Here is a 20,035-nt window from a genome sequence, read left to right on the forward strand (position 1 = left end):
CAACTTTAGTAAGCACTCTTGTCTATTGTAAATATATTTGGAGTGGGTGATGTATGTTAGTTAATATATGTATTTAATAATATTATAATAGCTAACATTTTAAAGTGTTTACCATATGCTGGGCAAAATTCTAAGTCCTGTACATTCATAAACTCTTTCAATGTTAACAGCAAACACATGGAAATAGTACTCTCATCACTTACATATTACAGATGAGAAAATTGAGGCACAGAAGGCCAAATACTTTGTCCACATTCACACAACCAGTAAATGGAAAGCTGGATTAAAATTTAGGCAGTGTAGTACAATAATTTAGATAGTCAACAACTATTCTATGAAACAAATACACATAGAAAAAGATTTGACACATATAAGTAATTGAATATATATGTATATATATAGTATTTCTTCAGAACTTTTACCCTTATTTTTGATTTTTTTGAAAGTTTCTAAAAATTTGTTAAAATTGAAATAAAACTATATTAAACTTCCACATGGCTATCCTCAGATTCAGCGATTGCTGCATTTTGCCTTATGAAAAATGGTTGATAGTTCTCTAAAGTGTTGTATAATCCAGACTTCTCTGGTTACTTGTGGTTTCTTTTATCTTTTTCATCTGTGCCCTGTTTTTCCCATTCCTTCACATCTTTGTCAATATTTAGTGTTATAGGTGAGTGTGTGTGTGTGTGTGTGTGTGTGTGTGTGTGTGTGTGTGTGTGTGGGCGGGGGGTGGTGGTGGCGGTGTTTGGTTCTGTTGTTGCTATTGTTTTATTTAGTTTTAGCCATTCTGGTCGGTGTATAGTGGTATCTTATTGTGGTTTTAATTTGAATTTGTCTCCTTATTGATGACATTGAGTGGTTTTTCATCTGCTTTTGGGCATTTGTGTATCTTCTTTAGTGAAATTTTTTTTTTTCAGTTGTTCTGCCCATTCGTTTTAGTGGTTATCTTTTTATTATTGAGTTGTAGTTATCCTCAATATATCATAGATACTAACTCTCGGACAGATATATATATATTTTTTGTAAATAGCATCTCAAGTTATTGCTTTCCTATTCATTTTCTTAATGGTGTTTTTTAGTGATTAGAACTTTTTGATTTGATGAAGCCTAATATGTAATTTGTTTTTCTCTCTTTGCTTACATTCTGTGACATGCCTAAGAAACTCTGACTAACGTCAAGTTATGCATATATTTTATGTTTCTCCAATAGCTTTTATTTCAGATTTTGTGTTTAGATATATAGTTTGAATTATTTTTATGCATGATTTGAGGTAGTGCTGAGAGTTCATTAATTTCCATACGAATGTTGTTACTCTAGCACCATTTTTAAAGAAGACTTACCTTTTCTTATTTGATCACGTTTTTATATTTGTCAAATATCTAATGAATAAGTAATTGAGGATTTATTTCTCATGTTGATATTCTTTCACTGATCTATTTGGCCTGTATCATACAGTCTTGATTATTGAGAATTATACTAACTCTTGAAGCCAAGTAGTGTAAATCCTCTAAATTTGTTCTTTTACTAAATTGCTTTCAACATTCTAGATGCTTTGCATTTCCATGGAAGTTTTATAAACAGCTTATCAATTTTTATAAAATAGTCACTAGAATTATTTTGTTGAATCTTTTGTAATTTGAGGATCATTACTATATTAACAGTGTTAAGTCTTTCAGTTCAGGAGTATAACTATCTATATCTTCTTTACTTTCTCTCAGCAATGTTTTTATCATTTTCAATTTACAGGTCTTACATACCTTTGACTAAATTTGTTCCTAAATATTTTATGGTTATTGATGCTATTGCAAACATAATTGATTTTTAAATTTCATAGTTCAGTGGGTTTCTCCTGGTATATAAAATATATATAATTTTTATACATTAATATTGTGATATTTGAACTGTCTGAAATTACTTGTTTATTCTATCAATTTTGTACATTCCTTTGGATATTCTATGTAAATTTTCATATCATTAGGAAATATAGGTGGTTTTACTTCTACCCTTCTGATGTTTATACATTTTGTTTCTTTCTCTTATTGCAATGAGTGTGGCCTCTAGTAAAACAGTGGGTGAGTTGTGAGAATATACATCATTACCTTTGTCTTAATTTTAGGGGGAGAATTACATTCAATATTTGACCATTAAGTTAGATATTAGCTGTAGCATTTTCTAGCACCTTTATCAGGTTGAAGAAATTTTCTTCTTTTCCTGGTTTTCTACGAGTCTTTTTTGAAAAAAAAAAAAAACAAAACTCTATTGAGGTATAAATTACAAACAGCAAAATACACCCTCTTAAATGTATTACCATAATCAAGATACAGTATATTAAACAACTCCACAAATTTCTCTTGTACCCCATACCAGTAAATCTTCACCCCATCCCAGTCTCTGCTTCTGTCTCTGTACATGAAGTTTGTGTTTCCTAGAAGACATGTATCTTCATATGATTTGAATCATAGTTTGTATACTTTTGTAACTGGCTTCTTTATTCAGTATAAGGTTTTTTGAGAAATACTGCTGTGGTTACATGTCTCTGTAATTGACAATTTTCAATTTTTTTTTTGCATTGCTAATTTCTCTATCTATGCTTGTTCTCATCTCCTGTCAGCTTCTGCAGATTTTGTGCTACCAATTATACTTGGATTTTCCTGTCTCCCTGCCTTCTTTTATGTTTCTCCTTAACGGGATTCCATCTCCTTCATTACCCAACTTTGAGACTAGAGACCGTGTCTTCATACTCTTTATATTCATTTAGTCAGTCCTTTATTGAGTGTCTATGTTGTGGCTGCCATGATGGGCTCTTAAGTGATGCCAATACTGCTGGCTCAAGAATCGCATTGGAATAGATAGCTTCTAGAATATTCAGGAATACTGGGGACAGGTGAAGGTTAGGTTACTAAATATTTCCTCATCTAATACAAATAAGATATGTAATTTCATGTAAACATACAAAATATTAAAATTTATATTTATCAAGAAGGCAGATTATACTGCAGGTGATCAGAACTAAATTTTGATGCACATATATATGGTTATTCAATTCATAAATGTTTTTATAAAACATGAGAATATCTGAGATACATTTAATTTACAAACCTTGGAGAGACCACCTATATGGATTCTTCAGTCAGGAGCATATTTAGCTTATCTGTTGGCTTATCACAATTGACAGAGATGCTTTGGTTGTGAGTTTGGAATATGAACATAAATGTGGTTGATGGAGAGACAAAATAAAGGATTTTTATGTAGACAAAGGCTATTTGTTTTCTGGCTTACTTTGCCATTGTTTCTTCAGATATCCTTATTTAGGCTGGGCGCAGTGGCTCACACCTGCAATCCCAGCACTTTGGGAGGCCGAGGCAGGCAGATCACCTGAGGTCAGGAGTTCGAGACCAGCCTGGCCAACATGGCAAAACCCCATCTCTACTAAAAATACAAAAATTAGCTAGACATGGTGGTGCGCTCCTGTAATCCAAGCCACTCGAGAGGAAGGCAGAGGCAGGAGAATCACTTGAACTCGGGAGGTGGAGATTGCAGTGAGCCAAGATCGTGCCACTTTACTCCAGCCTGGGCGACAAGTGCGAAACTCCATCTCAAAAAAAAAAAAAAAAAAAAAAAAAAAAAATAAATAAATAAATAAATAAATTCTTATTTATATCTTCTCTTAAACTTAAATAGCTATCCAGTAAACTAGCATAATCAGCTCACAAGATAATTTAGACATTTCTTTCTATGAAGTTTTGGGATTAAAATTACATACATATACACACGTATGTATTTCATAGCGTAATTTTAAGAGCACACTTTAAAAAAAATGACAAAATAATTAACCACGAGGTAGTGTGTAAGCTACAAAAAATGCCTTCAAATCAATTCCTGCATTTGGAAAAATGTCAAATGTTAACTAGTCAAAACTTTTGATGATTCACAAATTGATATTCTATTAAAATTCAGCCATAAAAATGAACATTTGCATTAGAAAAAAAATCAATATTCAAGGCCCAAATAGCCTAGGCTATTTTTAATGTTTGCCTTAATATAATTATCTTTATTGACTATGACAGTTATTTTATGGAGTCTAGAAAAATAGTCTACATAAACAATAATGCAATAAATATCTTTATATATTTGAATGTATCTGATAATTTTCATAATAAAAATTCCTTTGTCCAGAAGATAGGCACTTTTTTTTTTTTTTTTTGAGACGGAGTCTTGCTCTGTCACCCAGGCTGGAGTGCAGTGGCGCAGTCTCGGCTCACTGCAAGCTCCGCCTCCCGGGTTCACACCATTCTCCTGCCTCAGCCTCTCCGAGTAGCTGGGACTACAGGCGCCCGCCACCACGCCCGGCTAATTTTTTTTTTTTTTGTATTTTTAGTAGAGACGGGGTTTCACCGTGGTCTCGATCTCCTGACCTGGTGATCCGCCCGCCTCGGCCTCCCAAAGTGCTGGGATTACAAGCGTGAGCCACCGTGCCTGGCCGATAGGCACTTTTTATAAGGTTTTAGCTATCATTAACAAAATGCTTCCTCTCAAATTTGTATTTGGATGGTAAATGTCATTTTCTCTAAACTCTGAGTAGGTTCATTCTTTTAAATACCTTATTTTCACAGAGATACCTTCTCCAACTCCTCAGCATGGGTTTAGTCCCCTTGCTACAAGCTCCCAAGACATCCTGGGCTTATACTTCACAACCCTCAGCACATATAATGGTGTTAATTGAGTAACCGCTTTTATTCTTTGCTATTCTGTGAGCTTCATTAGGGAAGGAACCAGGTACTCTGCACTTAACACAATGCTTGCACATGGTAGACACTAAAAAAATAACTACTGGGTTTTTATAGTAATCAAATGACTGCGTTAGTATCTTCCAAACTGACATCCTCCAGGGCTTCTTTTTATCTTTTTCCAAGATATCGCAGAGTTTTATTTATTTTGTTAATTTTTATTTTATTTTAAGTTCCAGATACATGTGCAGGACGTGCAGGTTTGTTACATAGTGCCATGGTGGTTTGCTGCACCTATCAACCCATCATCTAGGTATAAAGCCCTGCATGCATCAGCTATTTATCATGATGCTCTCCCTCCCCCGGCAATCCCCCAGCAGGCTCCAGTGTGTGTTGTTTCCCTCCATGTGTCCATGTGTTCTCATTGTTCAGCTCCCACTTACAAGTGTATCTCAGAGTTTTACTTTTTATTTTTTTGTTTTTTTAAAATTTTTTATTATACTTTAAGGTTTAGGGTACATGTGCACAATGTGCAGGTTAGTTACATATGTATACATATGCCATGTTGGTGTGCTGCACCCTTTAACTTGTCATTTACCATTAGGTATATCTCCTAATGCTATGCCTCCCCACTATACCCACCCCACAACAGGCCCTGGTGTGTGATGTTCCCCTTCCTGTGTCCATGTGTTCTCATTGTTCAGTTGCAACCTATGAGTGAGAACATGTGGTGTTTGGTTTTTTGTCCTTGCGATAGTTTGCTGAGAATGATGGTTTCCAGCTTCATCCATATCCCTACAAAGGACATGAACTCATCATTTTTTATGGCTGCATAGTATTCCATGGGGTATATGTGCCACATTTTCTTAATCCATTCTATCATTGTTGGACATTTGGGTTGGTTCCAAGTCTTTGCTATTATGAATAGTGCTGCAATAAACATACGTGTGCATGTGTCTTTATAGAAGCATGATTTATAATCCTTTGGGTATATACCCAGTAATGGGGTGGCTGGTTCAAATGATATTTCTAGTTCTAGATCCCTGAGGAATCACCACACTGACTTCCACAACGGTTGAGCTAGTTTACAGTCCCACCAACAGTGTAAAAGTGTTCCTATTTCTCCACATCCTCTCCAGCACCTGTTGTTTCCTGACTTTTTAATGATCACCATTCTAACTGGTATGAGATGGTATCTCATTGTGGTTTTGATTTGCATTTCTCTGATGGCCAGTGATGATGAGCATTTTTTCATGTGTCTTTTGGCTGCATAAATGTCTTCTTTTGAGAAGTGTCTGTTCATATCCTTTGCCCACTTTTTGATGGGGTTGTTTTTTTTTTTTTCCTGTGAATTTGTTGGAGTTCATTGGGTAATTGGATGACCTCTGAAGGCTTATCTCTCAGACTTTCACAGCACCCAGTAATAATTGCTTTGTAAGAACCTAGCAAATTTTGATAAGCAAACATCTAAATAAAAACAAAACTTAAAGTCCCAGAGACTTTTTCTACTTCCCACTTAGAAATTCTTTATCATAATACGATAGTTCTGTTTACTACATACCATTTATATTACCATTGTTGTTAGTGATTTGGAGTAACAGACTTTGTCCAGTTTTGACAGATGGGAGGAAAATGTGAAGTGGCAGATAATTATGTATAATATATGTATAATTATATATGAATTATATATAAAATAATAATTATGGAATTCTCTACGTATAGAATTTCTATACATAAAATTCTATAAATTCTATTTTTATGTTCAGTGCGTGTCAAAACATCTCATAATGTAAAGAATAGATATAGATAGAAGATTTTTATCAAAAGGAAATTGATTTTTCCCTTTCTTATTAAATAAACGCTGAACAATTATTTAAAGAATATTGGTTGGAAAGATTCCAAGTTGTTAGCCTGCCCAGGGCAACCACATACCTTGGTACAGTCATGGTCTTATAACAATAAGGCAGTGTCTGAGTACTCACAGTTTTCAAGTACATGGCAGATTCTTACATGGTATCTGCTCACTCATGCTTGATTTAATAATGCTTGTCATGACCTAGACTTTGAGGTTGCTAGACACTTATGAGTCTATATGTTAAGTCACACTGTAATAATTTTTTCCACAAATATTTTTACAAGAGTAGACATTTCAAGTGGTAGGTAGTTCATTTTGACAACAATCAACTCTATTATCAAGAGTGGATATTCTATTTTTCAATGTTCAGAAGTGATTATTAAATTTTGGCCATGAACATTAAATTCTAGTTCTTGGCAATTTTCCTAGAGACTTAGTAAGAGAGGATCTTACGTTCCCAATTTCCAAAGTATGTAAATAAATCTTCAGGTCTAAAGGAGTAATTTCAATGAAATGTGATACCTTTATTCGTGTGTGAACTCTTAGATGACACAAATTAAGTTGATTTGAGGTTTACGCTGTGTCAAGCTATGTGTGTAATAAATGCTTCCAGAGAATATGAGCTACTGTTCTGATGTTGCCAGAATTTCATTTTTCACAAAAGGGCTGTATAGTTTTCTAGCTAATGTTTTCTTCATGAGCACACGTTTCAAGTTCACTTATGTGTGTACACATATGTGTGTATGTTTCACCAAACATGTAAGCTTATTCTTTATACTGACAAGTATATGTAGGAATACTTGTTATATGAAATTAGACACTACAAGACATGTATTAAAAATTTGGTTCAGCATATAAATATTAAATGTAGAGCAACTGGGAAAGAGAAATAGCAAACTGCACAAATCACTGAATTTTAATCGACGTCCCCTCCCCTGGCAGTACTTTTAAGTTCCTATATGACCTTCACAAAGGGGTTTGATGTTAAAATATTTAGAGGAAGCAATGATCAGGCTAGCAGCAGAAGGTAAAATGCACTTCCTAGTCTTGAAAGACTTATATTTGAATTGCTGTTCATTGTAGTTACATAAACTAAAGTTGAATTATATATGAATCACATTGTGTTTATGAATTATATATGTAATTTTATAGACCTTTTGCAACTTATAAAGCCTCATTCACAGTATCTTCTTTTTTTCCCCACAATTAACGTGCCATATAAATGTATGTATATGGCATGTTGTGTGTGTGTGTGTGTGTGTGTGTGTGTGTGTGTGTATTTAACCCTATTTTACAAACTGACACTTAAGGACATTGAATGACTAACCTGACCTCACAAGTATTAACTTCCATATCCAATTACTTGAAGACTAAGAATCTTAGTTAACATCTACTAAGTAAATATTTAAGAATTCTGCAATATGGAAATGAAACAAACCTTCTAGCAAATATTTGCTGAGTGCCTACTGTGTGCAAAGCAGTGTGGGAACCTCATTTTCTCAGGGCTCAGCAGCATGTTCTAAATCCCTTGAGTGTTTTATAGTTGCATTTTCTGTCATTATAAAGGCATGACCCTCTTCTGGGCTTCAAGCCAAACACTGAACAGCATAAGAATGTGCAAAGGCTTATTCTTGACATCTGATAATTTATAAAAACGAAGTTGTCCATGAGAAAGATTCCTATAAATATGTTTTATATAAAGTCATTTGTAGAAGATTTTACTTTTAAAATTATTTGTTTTTCACTTAAAAGATTGTTGATAAATTTGGCCTACTAAGCTGTTATAGACCAGACATCCCTAGTACCTGCAGTTCTCCCTGGGAATGCTTGTCACTTTGTGGGAATCATATTATCTTTTTGAGGCCACCTGAAGATAGTTTATTAATTTGTTGGTTTACCAGTCTCTAATTATCCTGAAAGACTTAACTCCATTTCCAAAAGTGTACAGGGTATAGCACTGTAAATCTGATACTTGATGGTAATTTTTACATTATATAAATTTCTTTCATGGGAAATTCCATATGAGTAACTAGAAAGGAATCCTGACTGGGATTTTTTTTTCTTTTCTTATTATCTTCAGTTTAAAGCACTTTGCTTCTTTTGCTCGCTGAAGAGAAGAAATAACACACATGAGTTATTGGTAGCAGGATAGGAAGATAGCAACATCAGAAATCTGATAATTAGGAGGTTTATAACGGCACATATGTGTCATAAACTGCCAATTAATCTTGATGAGAAATGTGATCAACTTTAGTTATGAATAATGCCTCTCTTCAGAAGATTTAGAAAAATGTCGATAGTCCGTACAGTTTTTATCTTTGTTTCTCTTTCATTGGACCACTATAGGCACACCCCTTCAGAATGTTTATCTGTAGGCTATAGGAAATGCTGGTTCTAGTTACTGAGTGTAATTCACACACTTGCTTATTTATACACTATACACAGCATATACAGCATTTGGTGAATTAATGAGGAAATGTATGTAATGGAATACATTCTGAGATTCTAAACTGATAGCTCATATGTGTGCTTTAGTATTTTCAGAAACAGTGTTTTTAATCCCCCTACATTGAAGTTACTTCAGATTTACATTTTCAACTTCAATAATTCAAAATCTAACCTAAAAAGAGGAAAAATAGAGTTTGCAAAGCACATATCTTTCTGTTAAAATATTTTGATAGTATGAAGACGCTTGAAATCTCTGAACCTCACATCTGCTATCCATGCTCGTCTACTGCATTCACAGCCCAAGGTTAAGAAAGACCTGTTTATACCCAAGATTTCTACGTCCTCTTTTCTCTTTCACTCTTCAACCCACTCCAGTCTGTTTGCACACGAAGGCTCCACCAAAATAGACTTTTTCAGCACTTGATGTCACCATTCATCATCTTTCAGTCCTCTTCATTGGTGATCTCTCAGCAACATTTGACCTCCATTGACCACTTTCTCTTTCCCTTATCTTTTCTTCCTACCATTCCCATTTCTTCTTTCAGAATTCCCTGCAGGCTTGTCCTCTTAAGTCTATTTCGTGTTGGACTTCCTCAAGACGAAAAACTCCTAAATAAATATTTACAATTAAGGCCTCAAATCTAAAGAGCAGATCCAGAGATTTCAGAGCCTGTTTGATATCTACAGTTGACTCTCTCATAGACACCTCAAGTTTAACAAGTCTGTAATTGAACAAAATATGCCCTTCCCCCACTCCCCCCCCCGCACACACACGGACTCCTTCACATCCAGACTTCCTCTTCCATTCTGTGTCTCAGTAAATGACATCACTCTTCAACCATTGCTTGAGTTAGGAAACAGAGACTTACTCTGGATGCCCAACTTTTTCATCCTCTTTATTAAGACATCACTTTTAATTTATGAACACTCCTTGAATTATCCTAGTTCCAGTTTCCACTGCTGTAACCTGAATTCAAGTCACTTTAACCCCTACCTGGCTTACAGCATTGGCAGATTGTAATGGAGCTCCCTGCATGGAATCCAGCAGCCATATTGCAGCCAAAGCGAACTTCTGAGAACATAGATCTACATCATGCCACTGCCTTACTTAAAATTCTGCATTGGCTTCCTATAATTCTTAAATTAGTGACCATGTGTTTAATATAGCCCATAATGCCCTTTAGAATTTAATATCTGCCGCCTCTCCAGAGAATTCTGATATTCTGCACCACTCTTCTCCTAAGGGTCTTTCAGTATATCAAGCTCCTTGGTATACTGTTCCTTGGTATACTTGGAACATTACCTCCACCTCGAAAGTTCTCTGCATCCATTGTACCTTACCTCATCTCCCATTACCTAAACTATTCTTCAAAGCTTGGTGAAAATGTCACTTCCTTGGAAGCCCTTCCTGACCATTCAGGATCTTCTTGTTATCCTAACTCTCATTGGCAGTCGATTCCTCTCTGTCACTGAATTTAGCACAAATATTAAATAATGACTTAAATAACTACTTGTTTGAAGTCTTTCTCATCTGCTATAATAGAGGCTTTATGGGATAAAGAACTATATGTATATTGCTCATTGCTGTACAACACCCAAAATAAGAATTTGCCTATTACAGAATTTGTATGTATATATGTTTAATGAATGAACAAATGAACAAGTAATAATTTCAACAGCTAATACCATGTATTTCTAAAACCACTAGCATATAGTTGGCACCAGGTAAATATTTATAAATAAATCAATGAATATAATGAAAATATACATTTTTGCTTAGTGTTCCTGATAAACCTTGAACCTTGACCATATTATTAATGATACTTTTTAGTTTCAAAATGGTGTTTGCTGTTTTTTCCTTTGGCAAAAGGAATTTTCTATCCTCTTGGAAACATACTTACCAGAGAAAAGAACTTGGAGTGCTTCTAGTTCGACATACTAAAGCTGAGGGTTACCATTTTATATCTAGGAAATGTCTTCCTGTTAGAGTCTATATATTTCAGATTTTAATGAAATAAGGTTTAATAAAACTTTCTGCACTCTTAGATTTAACTGTTTTTACCATTATATTATTTTAGTTTTTTTTAACTGTCAAGATTTCTTGGGCAAATTAATAGTCCTTTGCTGAATTGTAACATTTCCCTTAATTATGAATTTAGACAACACACCACGCTAGTAACTAGCTATAATTGTGACTTCAACACAGAAAACACAAATATCTCATACCATTTTACAGTTGTTACAGACATTTTAAAATATTATTTTTACTCATCCTTACCTTGAAATTACGGTAGGTATTAAACCTGCTACTATGTTTTGTTACAGAATGTGCTAAGACACACATAAATATCCATATTACATTTATTTAAAATGTTGTTAACAGTATTACTGGTTCCATCAGAATTCTATATTTGTTTATTTTAATGAATTTTTTAAACATTCTGTGACAACAGCTTGGTTCACCAGATTGCCAAGAGATCCCTATCACAAAATGATCAAGAACTACTGCATTATGCTATATTTTCAGTTGTGTCAGTCATTGCGTTTAGTGTTCAGAAAAACTTTTTAAGGAGGAGACTCTAGTTTTTAAAAGAAAGGTCAAAATGAAAAAGAATATCACAAGTTGTACATTTAAACTCAGTTGTAACACTTGGTTTTTCAAATGGTTGTGCAAGTGTCTTGCCTTAATGTGCAGTATTCTTTTTCGTCCTTAGTCTTCTCTGCACCCAAACCCTTCTCACTTCAGGCTGAAACAGATTTTGATGTAGAGTTGGGTCCCTGAACACTTGCTACTTCACACTTCTCTGCAGGAAAATAATTCTTTTGGATTAAATTTTTTCACTTCTGCTGTAGGGAATAAGTACATGTTTGCTGCTGACGAGAAAGAATTAACCTCAGGTTTATTCTATTCTGGACCACACAAATCTATGCTTTTGAATGGAAGGAGGAACCAAGAACTGCCCTTAACATTTTGTCACACTGAAAGTGGAGGAATTAGTTGAGGAATCTTTTCATGGTTTGGAAAGGACAATCAAATCCATCCAATTAAAATAAAAAAAATGATAGCACAATTAGCTCTCTCTTCTTAACTGGATTGTTTTGTTTTGGAATGCAAATTTTCATTTCTTATGGTCATTACTAATGCCCAGTAAGAGAGAATGTATTTGAATTCTATGATTGCTATTGAAATAATTATGATTTCACTTAGTATGTCCACCATGGTACATGGTCTTCAGCAAATTAGCAAGTAATCGTTTGTCTTTGTGATTGTTTTCAGGTAATAGTTATTTATGTAAATGTAGAATTTTTTGTATGTTGTATTGATGAAATTATTTCAAAATGCAGTACATCTTTCCTTACTTTCCCAAATAGTGTGTGTGTGTGTGTACATATATATTCCTGCCTACATTCTAAAAATGATTTAATCGTGACTATAAGTATTACATTATGCTAAATATGGCCCACTTTTCCTGACAGTTGTTAGAATACAAAAAAATGCAAACAGGCATTGGTATTAGGGAAGACATTGCCTTTGAAGCAACATATCTGGGTTTAACTTCTGGCTCCTCTGTTAAACGTGCAGTTTTGTGACCCTGGACAATTTATTTAGCTACAGCTCAGTTTACTCAACGTAAAAAGAGGGTGTTAACACTACCTCTTCCTACCTCATTAATTGAGAGGTAAATATCAGGTACCTAATAAATGTTAGTGATAGAATTAGTGTGTTGTAAATTCTGTCTTCAGGACAACTGAATACTTGGTGTTTTTTCCCATAAAGAAGATCCACTTTAGGGTTCTTTTGTCTACTTTTAGTGGCTAACATATCACTGCTAAGAGTATTTGTAACCTGTAACTCCTTTCTTATTTTTGCTTTGGCTTTTTCTTCTTCTCTTTGTAATTTTGGCTCATAATATTAGTGTTATGATTAGCAATTCTTTTGTTTTACAGCCAGGGTTACAAAGGTATTACTACATGTCTCTTCTGTTTGATCAGTGAGCTAATAAATTACGTTATGATGCATGTAATTATTTTTTCTGACAGATCCTTTTGTGTCTTAGGTGATTTTATGTCATCTAGGGACTTTTCTTTTCCACTTGGTCTTGATTGGAACACCATAAAACTACCATGGAAAATAAAATGTAAGGCAGGGAGGCTTTTCCTGTGTAATCTTCGCTATCCCCGAGGCTCCCCATGTTATACATCTGCCGGAACATTATTACATCTTAGAAGTGCCAGGAGAAAATGGGCTGGGGTAGAGGTACATGACTCTTCCCGTGGAAGTGCTTTTTGCTGTATGGTTGTTCTTCTCTGGAGCCCTCTACTCCTGCCTTCCCTCTGCTCCTTTTTGGTCTGCTGGTCCTGTGGGTCGTTTGCCAGTTTCCTCTGAGTTAGTAACCTCGAGTTTTGTCCTACTCATTAAAAAAGAAGTCCACAGCTCTTCAGTTTGCTCCCCAAGGAATACAGTTCTCCAGTCATATCAAACTCTCCTCTCCAGGGCTAACAGCCCTAGGGTGAATATGAGGGAGGCAGGCTGTTTCCTAGTAGGGTCAAGCCCAGCCCGAACTCTTTTCTTGGTCTGCCTGTTCCTTCTAACCCCCTGACTCCGCTGCCCCAGCTCAACCAGCCCATTTGTATCAGGTGTCTTCTCATTTATAATGCAACAATTTTCCATGATAGTCCTGATGTTCTTTTGATATTCTCATGTCATAATTCCATCATGCCAAGTCCATCAGAAAGATGGTACCTCTGGAATACATACAAATTTCTTTCTTACAGGGTCCGTATTTAAGAATATTTTGAAACCTGAAGTTCATTAAATAGTATCTTATTGTTATACAGTCTCCTTCCCCACCACCCACCCACTGCCACAAATAAAGCACTAAGTAAAATTCTAACATAACCTATTCAGCTCTAAGTCAAAACTTGTTGCTACACAGTAAGTATATGTATAACACATCTTGATGTTTTTAACATTTAGATATTTTGAAGGATTTTTAAACTATTTTCATCCCATTTGACGCTTTTTTCCATATATAGTTCCCATTACTCTTTCTAGATTTGTTTTTATTTTTTCAAATTTTTGATATCAAAAATGTATTTAGTTCGTGACCAGCCTGGGTAATATGGTGAAACCCCATTTCTGCATAAAATACAAAAATTAGCTTAGCGTGGTGGTGGGTGCCTATAGTCTCTACTACTCAGGAGGCTGAGATGGGAGGGTCACCTGAGCTTGGGAAGTTGAAGCTCCAGTGAGCCATGTTGTGAAACTAAACACTGCACTCTAGCCAGGGTGATGGGAGCGAGACCCTGTCTCAAAAAATAAATGAATAAATTATAAATAGTATTTCTATATTCAGGGATTTTAAATGATTTTTTTCAGTAGCAAACAATAAGTCAGGATATATAACTAAATAGCATAGTTAGATAAGAATAGTGCCAACATGCTTAGATTAATTTGAGAACATCAAAAATTATACCCCATGTGAAACTATAAGGTCCATACACTACATTTGAATTTTAAAAGTATTATTGTATATTTTTTCTATAGAATTGTGAATTGATTGTTTTGATGTCTTTTGCACCAATGGGTTAATTTCAGGAGAGCAGGTTTGCTTGTAAACTATGAGAACTATCCAGTTTCAATGGATGTGAAGGAGATAAGCACATGGAGTATGCTTCAGTGCACAGAACAGCAGTTTTAGTCACAGGAATAGATTTGATAGGAATCACATTTGGCTGTAACAAGAATCTACATATGGAGCAATGTACAAGGTAAATTCTCCACTTACAAGATCAAAATATAAGGTGGATTTAAATATATTCCAAATTTTGGAACTCCACATAACACAATTTTTCTTTCTGTTTATGAATAGAGAAGAAGCCTGCTGGAGGACAAGTAGCGAAACTGAGACGCCAACTCTTTCTTTAAATTTGGTTCCCTTATTCAATGTGATGATTGATATCACTCACCTGCCATTTAACTTAATACTGCACTCTTGGCAAGGGTTAGTCTCCATTAGGCTCAGCAGGTGATATCATCACTGTCCATATGATTAAATGACACTTAGTAATATGAATTTCCCAAATTGTGTAGTATCTTCCTAGTATGTCATCACTATCCCCATTTTATAGCCAGAACACAGGTGAATTTGGCTCTGCAGTGAAAGGTTCAGATAGATAAATATGAGAATGGGAGATTTTCATTTGCTATTTTCATTGTTTAACATTCATAAAAAATTGTTTTATTGCCCAGATGTTGGAAATGTATTAATTATCGTATTGGCTCTTGGGCCTAGTTCTTCCAAGAATGATAGTAGATGCCAGAAGCTAAATAACCTTTTGTCATACTGCTGAATAAAGGATTGTTTGTGCTCTCCAGTTGATAAATTATCTTTGTGCCTTGTCGTTACAAAAAGAAACTCATCTTGTTCACTAGTCTGACAGGAGATGAGAAGGCCCTAGAGAGAGCACAGAGAGTTTTTCCTTTCACAAATCACATGTAGGATGTATGCTCTGGGTCCTGTCTGGAAATGAATGTGGAAAGAATCCAGGATGAAGCATACAATTTTCATTGTTACTACTTGGTATATGATAGATTATTACAAATTTGCGAGATTAGGGTTCTCCTTTTACTCATACTAACTTATCTTAAATCTAGGAACCAATTCTAGCACAGACAAATGTTCTTTTGTGCATGGTTGAGAAAGAAAAGGATAGTTTAAATTTCAATGCAGCTAAGATAATATCAATAATTTTATGGTTATTCTATTAATTTATGACAGGGATTTATGGAAACATTTGATATGAAGGCATATCATTTTGTATTGAAGAGAAAAAGCTCAGTTATTCCTTTAGACCAGTGTTTCTGCTAAACAAAATGCACTGAAACTTGCAAATGACAAATTGTTTTTGTTTTTGTTAGTAATTAACTTTATTTTATATAGCCCATTTTAGGTTCACAGCAAAACTGACGAGAAAGTAAAAAAGGTTCCCATATGTCCCCAGTCCCCACACACTTACCACCTCCCCCATTATTGACAAACATCCTGAACTCAGTTAGTACCTACATTGATACATCATTATCACCCAAAGTCCATTGTTAACATTAGGGTACATTCTAAGTGTTACACATTCTGTCGATTTAGACAAAGGTATAATGATTTTTATCCTGTTTGGTGTTCCCTGAGCTTCCTTAATCTGAGGTTTGGACATTAATGTGGGGAAATTATCAGTCATTATTGCTTCAAATATTGCTTCTGTTTCTTTCTTTTCCTTCTAGTATTCCCATCGCATGCTTGTTAGACCTTTTTTGGTTATTCTACAATTCTTGAATATTCTGTTTTGTTGTGGGTTTTTGCAGCCTTTTTTTTCTCTTTGCTTTTCAGGTTTGGAAGTTTTTATTGTCATATCCTCAAGCTCAGAGATTTTTTTCCTCAGCTGTGTCCACTCTACTATGAGTTTACTGAAGGCGTTTTTTATCTCAATTCTTTCTTAGAATTTTCATCCCTCTGCTTACATTATCCATCTGTATTTTTCAAGTTGCCTACTTTTTTCATTAAAGTTCTTTGCATATTAATCATAGCTTAAAAAATTCCTTACCTTATAATTATATTGCAGGGTATTTTCTTGACCCCTTCCTGAGATTCATGACAGGGGTGCATCACTTACTAAGCCCACCCACTCAACCCCTCATGGGTGGGAGCGTGCAAACAAACAAGTGCAGGAACCAGCTGCTTTGGTGCTGGCAGAAGTGAACTCCAGGCAGGCCCATGGGAGTGTCCAGGTCAGGGTGCCTCTGACCCCAAGACCCCAGAGGCTGAGTTACAATGCTGTCTTAGCTCTGCCATCTGCAGACAGCAGTGTGTTATCAGCTCAGTGGGCCCTTTGCCTTGTAGCATGGGGCAGCTGCCTTCCGCCAGCAAGGGCAAAGTGCCAGTGTGACAGCCTTTTGGGGTATCCACACCCGGTGCATATTGAATTCTTGTCCGGTGCCCAAGATGAATGAGGTCACATGGACGAACTGAAAGATTGTGAATGTGGAGAATTTTATTGAGTGATGAAAGTGGCTCTCAGTAGAGAGGGGAGCTGGAAAGGGGACAGGAAGGGAAATCACTCTCCCCTGAAGTCAAGCCACCTCTCTCCGATGTCCAGCCACTGTCTCTGAAGTCAAGCTGCCTCTCTCTGACATCCAGGTGCTTCTTCCAGATGTCCAGCTGCTTTTAACCTCTGCCGGCTGAGTCCGGGGTCTTATAGGCACAGGATGGGGACAAGGTGGGCCATAGGTAGTTTTTGAAAAGGAAACATTTGATTGATAAAAAGACATTATTCAGAAAGAACCAATCGGGAGAGAGTGGACACACAGGGATGGAAGTTCTCACTTTGGGCTGCGAGTTTCAGGCTTTTCGGTTCAAAGGCGAGGATTTGCCAGGGACCCACCCCTGTCTGCCTAGAGTTTCTCTGCGCCTGTCACTGTCAGTTACAACATTTCTATCATATCTGACTGTTCTGATGTTTGTTCTGTTTCATTTGCCTTTAGTATGTCTTGTAATTTTTATGTTGAAAGATGAGCTTGATGTATGGGTAAAAGGAACTTCAGTAAATATATCTTTAGTAATGCAAAGCAAGACATGGAAGGAGGGAAATGATTTAGTCTTATCATTAGATCTCAGTCTTTTGGTGACCCCCTATCCCTGGACCGTGAGCTTTCAAACACTTCTCAAGTCCCCCACCTCCCAAAGTGGGCTAGGAAAACTAGAGGAAGCTGGAGTTGGATATTTCCCTTCCCCTAACTGGGTTAGGCTCTGATAAACATTGGCACATTAGGTTCTGGTAAAATAGTTTCTCCTGAGGGCAGAGTTTCTTACAGAATGTTCTGATGTATTTGAAATGGCTACAATTCCCCTCCCTCTGCTGAAAATGAGATTTTTGTTCCTTTGATGATTGCCGTGAGGAGGTAGTAGACCTCCTGTAGGTAAAATTCACAAAAGAACGGGTGTGCCCCTATGACTAATCCTTTCTAGACACTTTTGGAACAAGTCTCACTTTCAGACTTGTTCAGACTGAGCCTTCAGCAATTTGTCATTTACAGCTTACGTTTTTGTTCCCCAGCACTGCTTCCAGTGGAGGTTTATGCTCATGAATTTCTGCTCAGGTAAGTTGTGATTTTCTATATTCGCCTTTCTCACTAATTTTTGAAGCAGTGGTTTGCCCTTTAACCTCACTTCTCTGATTAACCTAAGAAATGTTGTTGATTTTTCTGTTTGTTCAGCTTTTCATAAGTTGTTAACACAGAACAGCAACTTCTAAGCTCCATAGATACCAAAGTAGAAACCAAAAGTCCCAGTTTTCTTAATGAAATATGTTCTCATTTTTTGATGAATAAAATAGATACGTTCTCACTGTTCGGTGAAATCTTCCATCACTCTCATTAATATATGTGTTGGCTGGGCATGGTGGCTCACACCTGTAATCCCAGCACTTTGGGAGGCCAAGGCGGGTGGATCACTTGAGGTCAGGAGTTCAAAACCAGCCTGGCCAACACGGTGAAACCCCGTCTCTACTAAAAATACCAAAAAATTAGCCGGGCGTGGTGGCGGGCGCCTGTAATCCCAGCTACTCGGGAGGCTGAGGCGGGAGAATCATTTGAACCCAGTAGGCAGAGGTTGCAGTGAGCAATGTGTTGTGTTATACATTGTGTAACATTAACATTGCTATGTGTAATGATACCATGATATCATGTTGAGTTACTCACTGCCCTTCTAAAACATACTGACTGCACACATAAACAATGCTCAGTACATAAGTCTGATGTATTCTGAATGAATCATATGAGATTTAATGAGTATGTTTTTAAAAGTCATACAGGATCATATTGAAGAATAATTACCTGAAATTTATCTATTTTTTGAGATTTTTAAAAATGTTTGTTTCAATAGTTTTTGGGGGTACAGTTGGTTTTTGGTTATGTGGATAAATTCTTTTGTGGTGATTTTTGAAATTTTAGTGCACCTGTCACCCAAGCAGTTTACACTGTACCAAATATGTAGTCTTTTATCCCTCAACTTCCTCTCGTTTTTCCCCACCCCAAGTACCCAAAGTCCATTATATCAGTCTTAGGCCTTTGTGTTCTGGTAGTTTAGCTGTCACTTGTAAGTGAGAATTTTATTTATTTATTTTAAATTTTAATTATGGTAAAACCACTTAGCATCAGATCTGCCCTCTTCACAGATTTTTAAGTGTACAATATAACACTGTTATCTATAGGCACAATGTCACACAGCACATATCAAGAATTTATTCATCTTGGAAAGCTGAAATTTTGTGCCCATTGATCAGCAACTTCTTGTTTCCCCATACCACTTAGCCCTGGTAACCACAATTATATTGTTTGCCCCCTTGAATCTGATAATTTTAGGTACCTCATGTAAGGGGAATATTGTGGTATTTGTCCTTCTGTGATTGGCTTATTTCACTTAGTACAATGTCCTTACTTTAATCCATGTTGTCACATATGGCAGGATTTCCTTCTTTTCTAGGGCTGAATAGTATTTTATTGTATGCATATACCAAAGTAAATTTTTTATACATTTATATGTTGATAGACATCTAGATTGTTTTACATTTGGCTATTGTGACTAGTACTGAAATAAATATGGAAAAAAATGTCTCTTAGAAACCCTAGTTTCAATTCTTTTGGATAAATACCCAGAATGGATTGCTGAATTATATGGTAGTAAACAGTTTTCCACAGTGACTGTACCAGTTTACATCCCTCCCAACAGTGCGCAAGGGCAACAATTTATCCGCAACCTCACCAACACTTACCTTTTCTCTTTTTGATAATAGCCATCCTAACAGGTGTGACATGGTATCTCATTGTGGTTTTGACTTGTATTTCCTCAATTATTAGTGATATTGAGCATCTTTTCCCACCTGTTAGTCATTTGTGTTGTTTGGAAAAATGTCTATTCAAGGTTTTAGCCCATTTTTGAATCAAGTTATTAC

The 20,035-nt window shown here is 35.9% G+C and overlaps 1 protein-coding gene across 8 annotated transcripts in view; it reads left to right on the plus strand.

The window, feature by feature from the left end:
• NLGN1 (neuroligin 1) overlaps nucleotides 1-20,035 on the plus strand; it is a 910,345-nt gene that overhangs the window by 97,383 nt on the left and 792,927 nt on the right. For 2 of the 8 annotated variants that reach the window (XM_058426454.1, XM_058426455.1), the window contains exon 2: nucleotides 18,140-18,182. The exons of the other annotated variants lie outside the window; for them this stretch is intronic. The gene's annotated coding sequence lies outside the window, so the exon portion shown is untranslated. The remainder of the gene's footprint in view (nucleotides 1-18,139; nucleotides 18,183-20,035) is intronic. 8 annotated transcript variants of the gene reach the window in all.

The sequence above is a fragment of the Hylobates moloch genome, unplaced genomic scaffold, assembly GCF_009828535.3.
Source record: "Hylobates moloch isolate HMO894 unplaced genomic scaffold, HMol_V3 SCAFFOLD_13, whole genome shotgun sequence".
In the NCBI taxonomy this organism is placed as follows: domain Eukaryota; kingdom Metazoa; phylum Chordata; class Mammalia; order Primates; family Hylobatidae; genus Hylobates; species Hylobates moloch.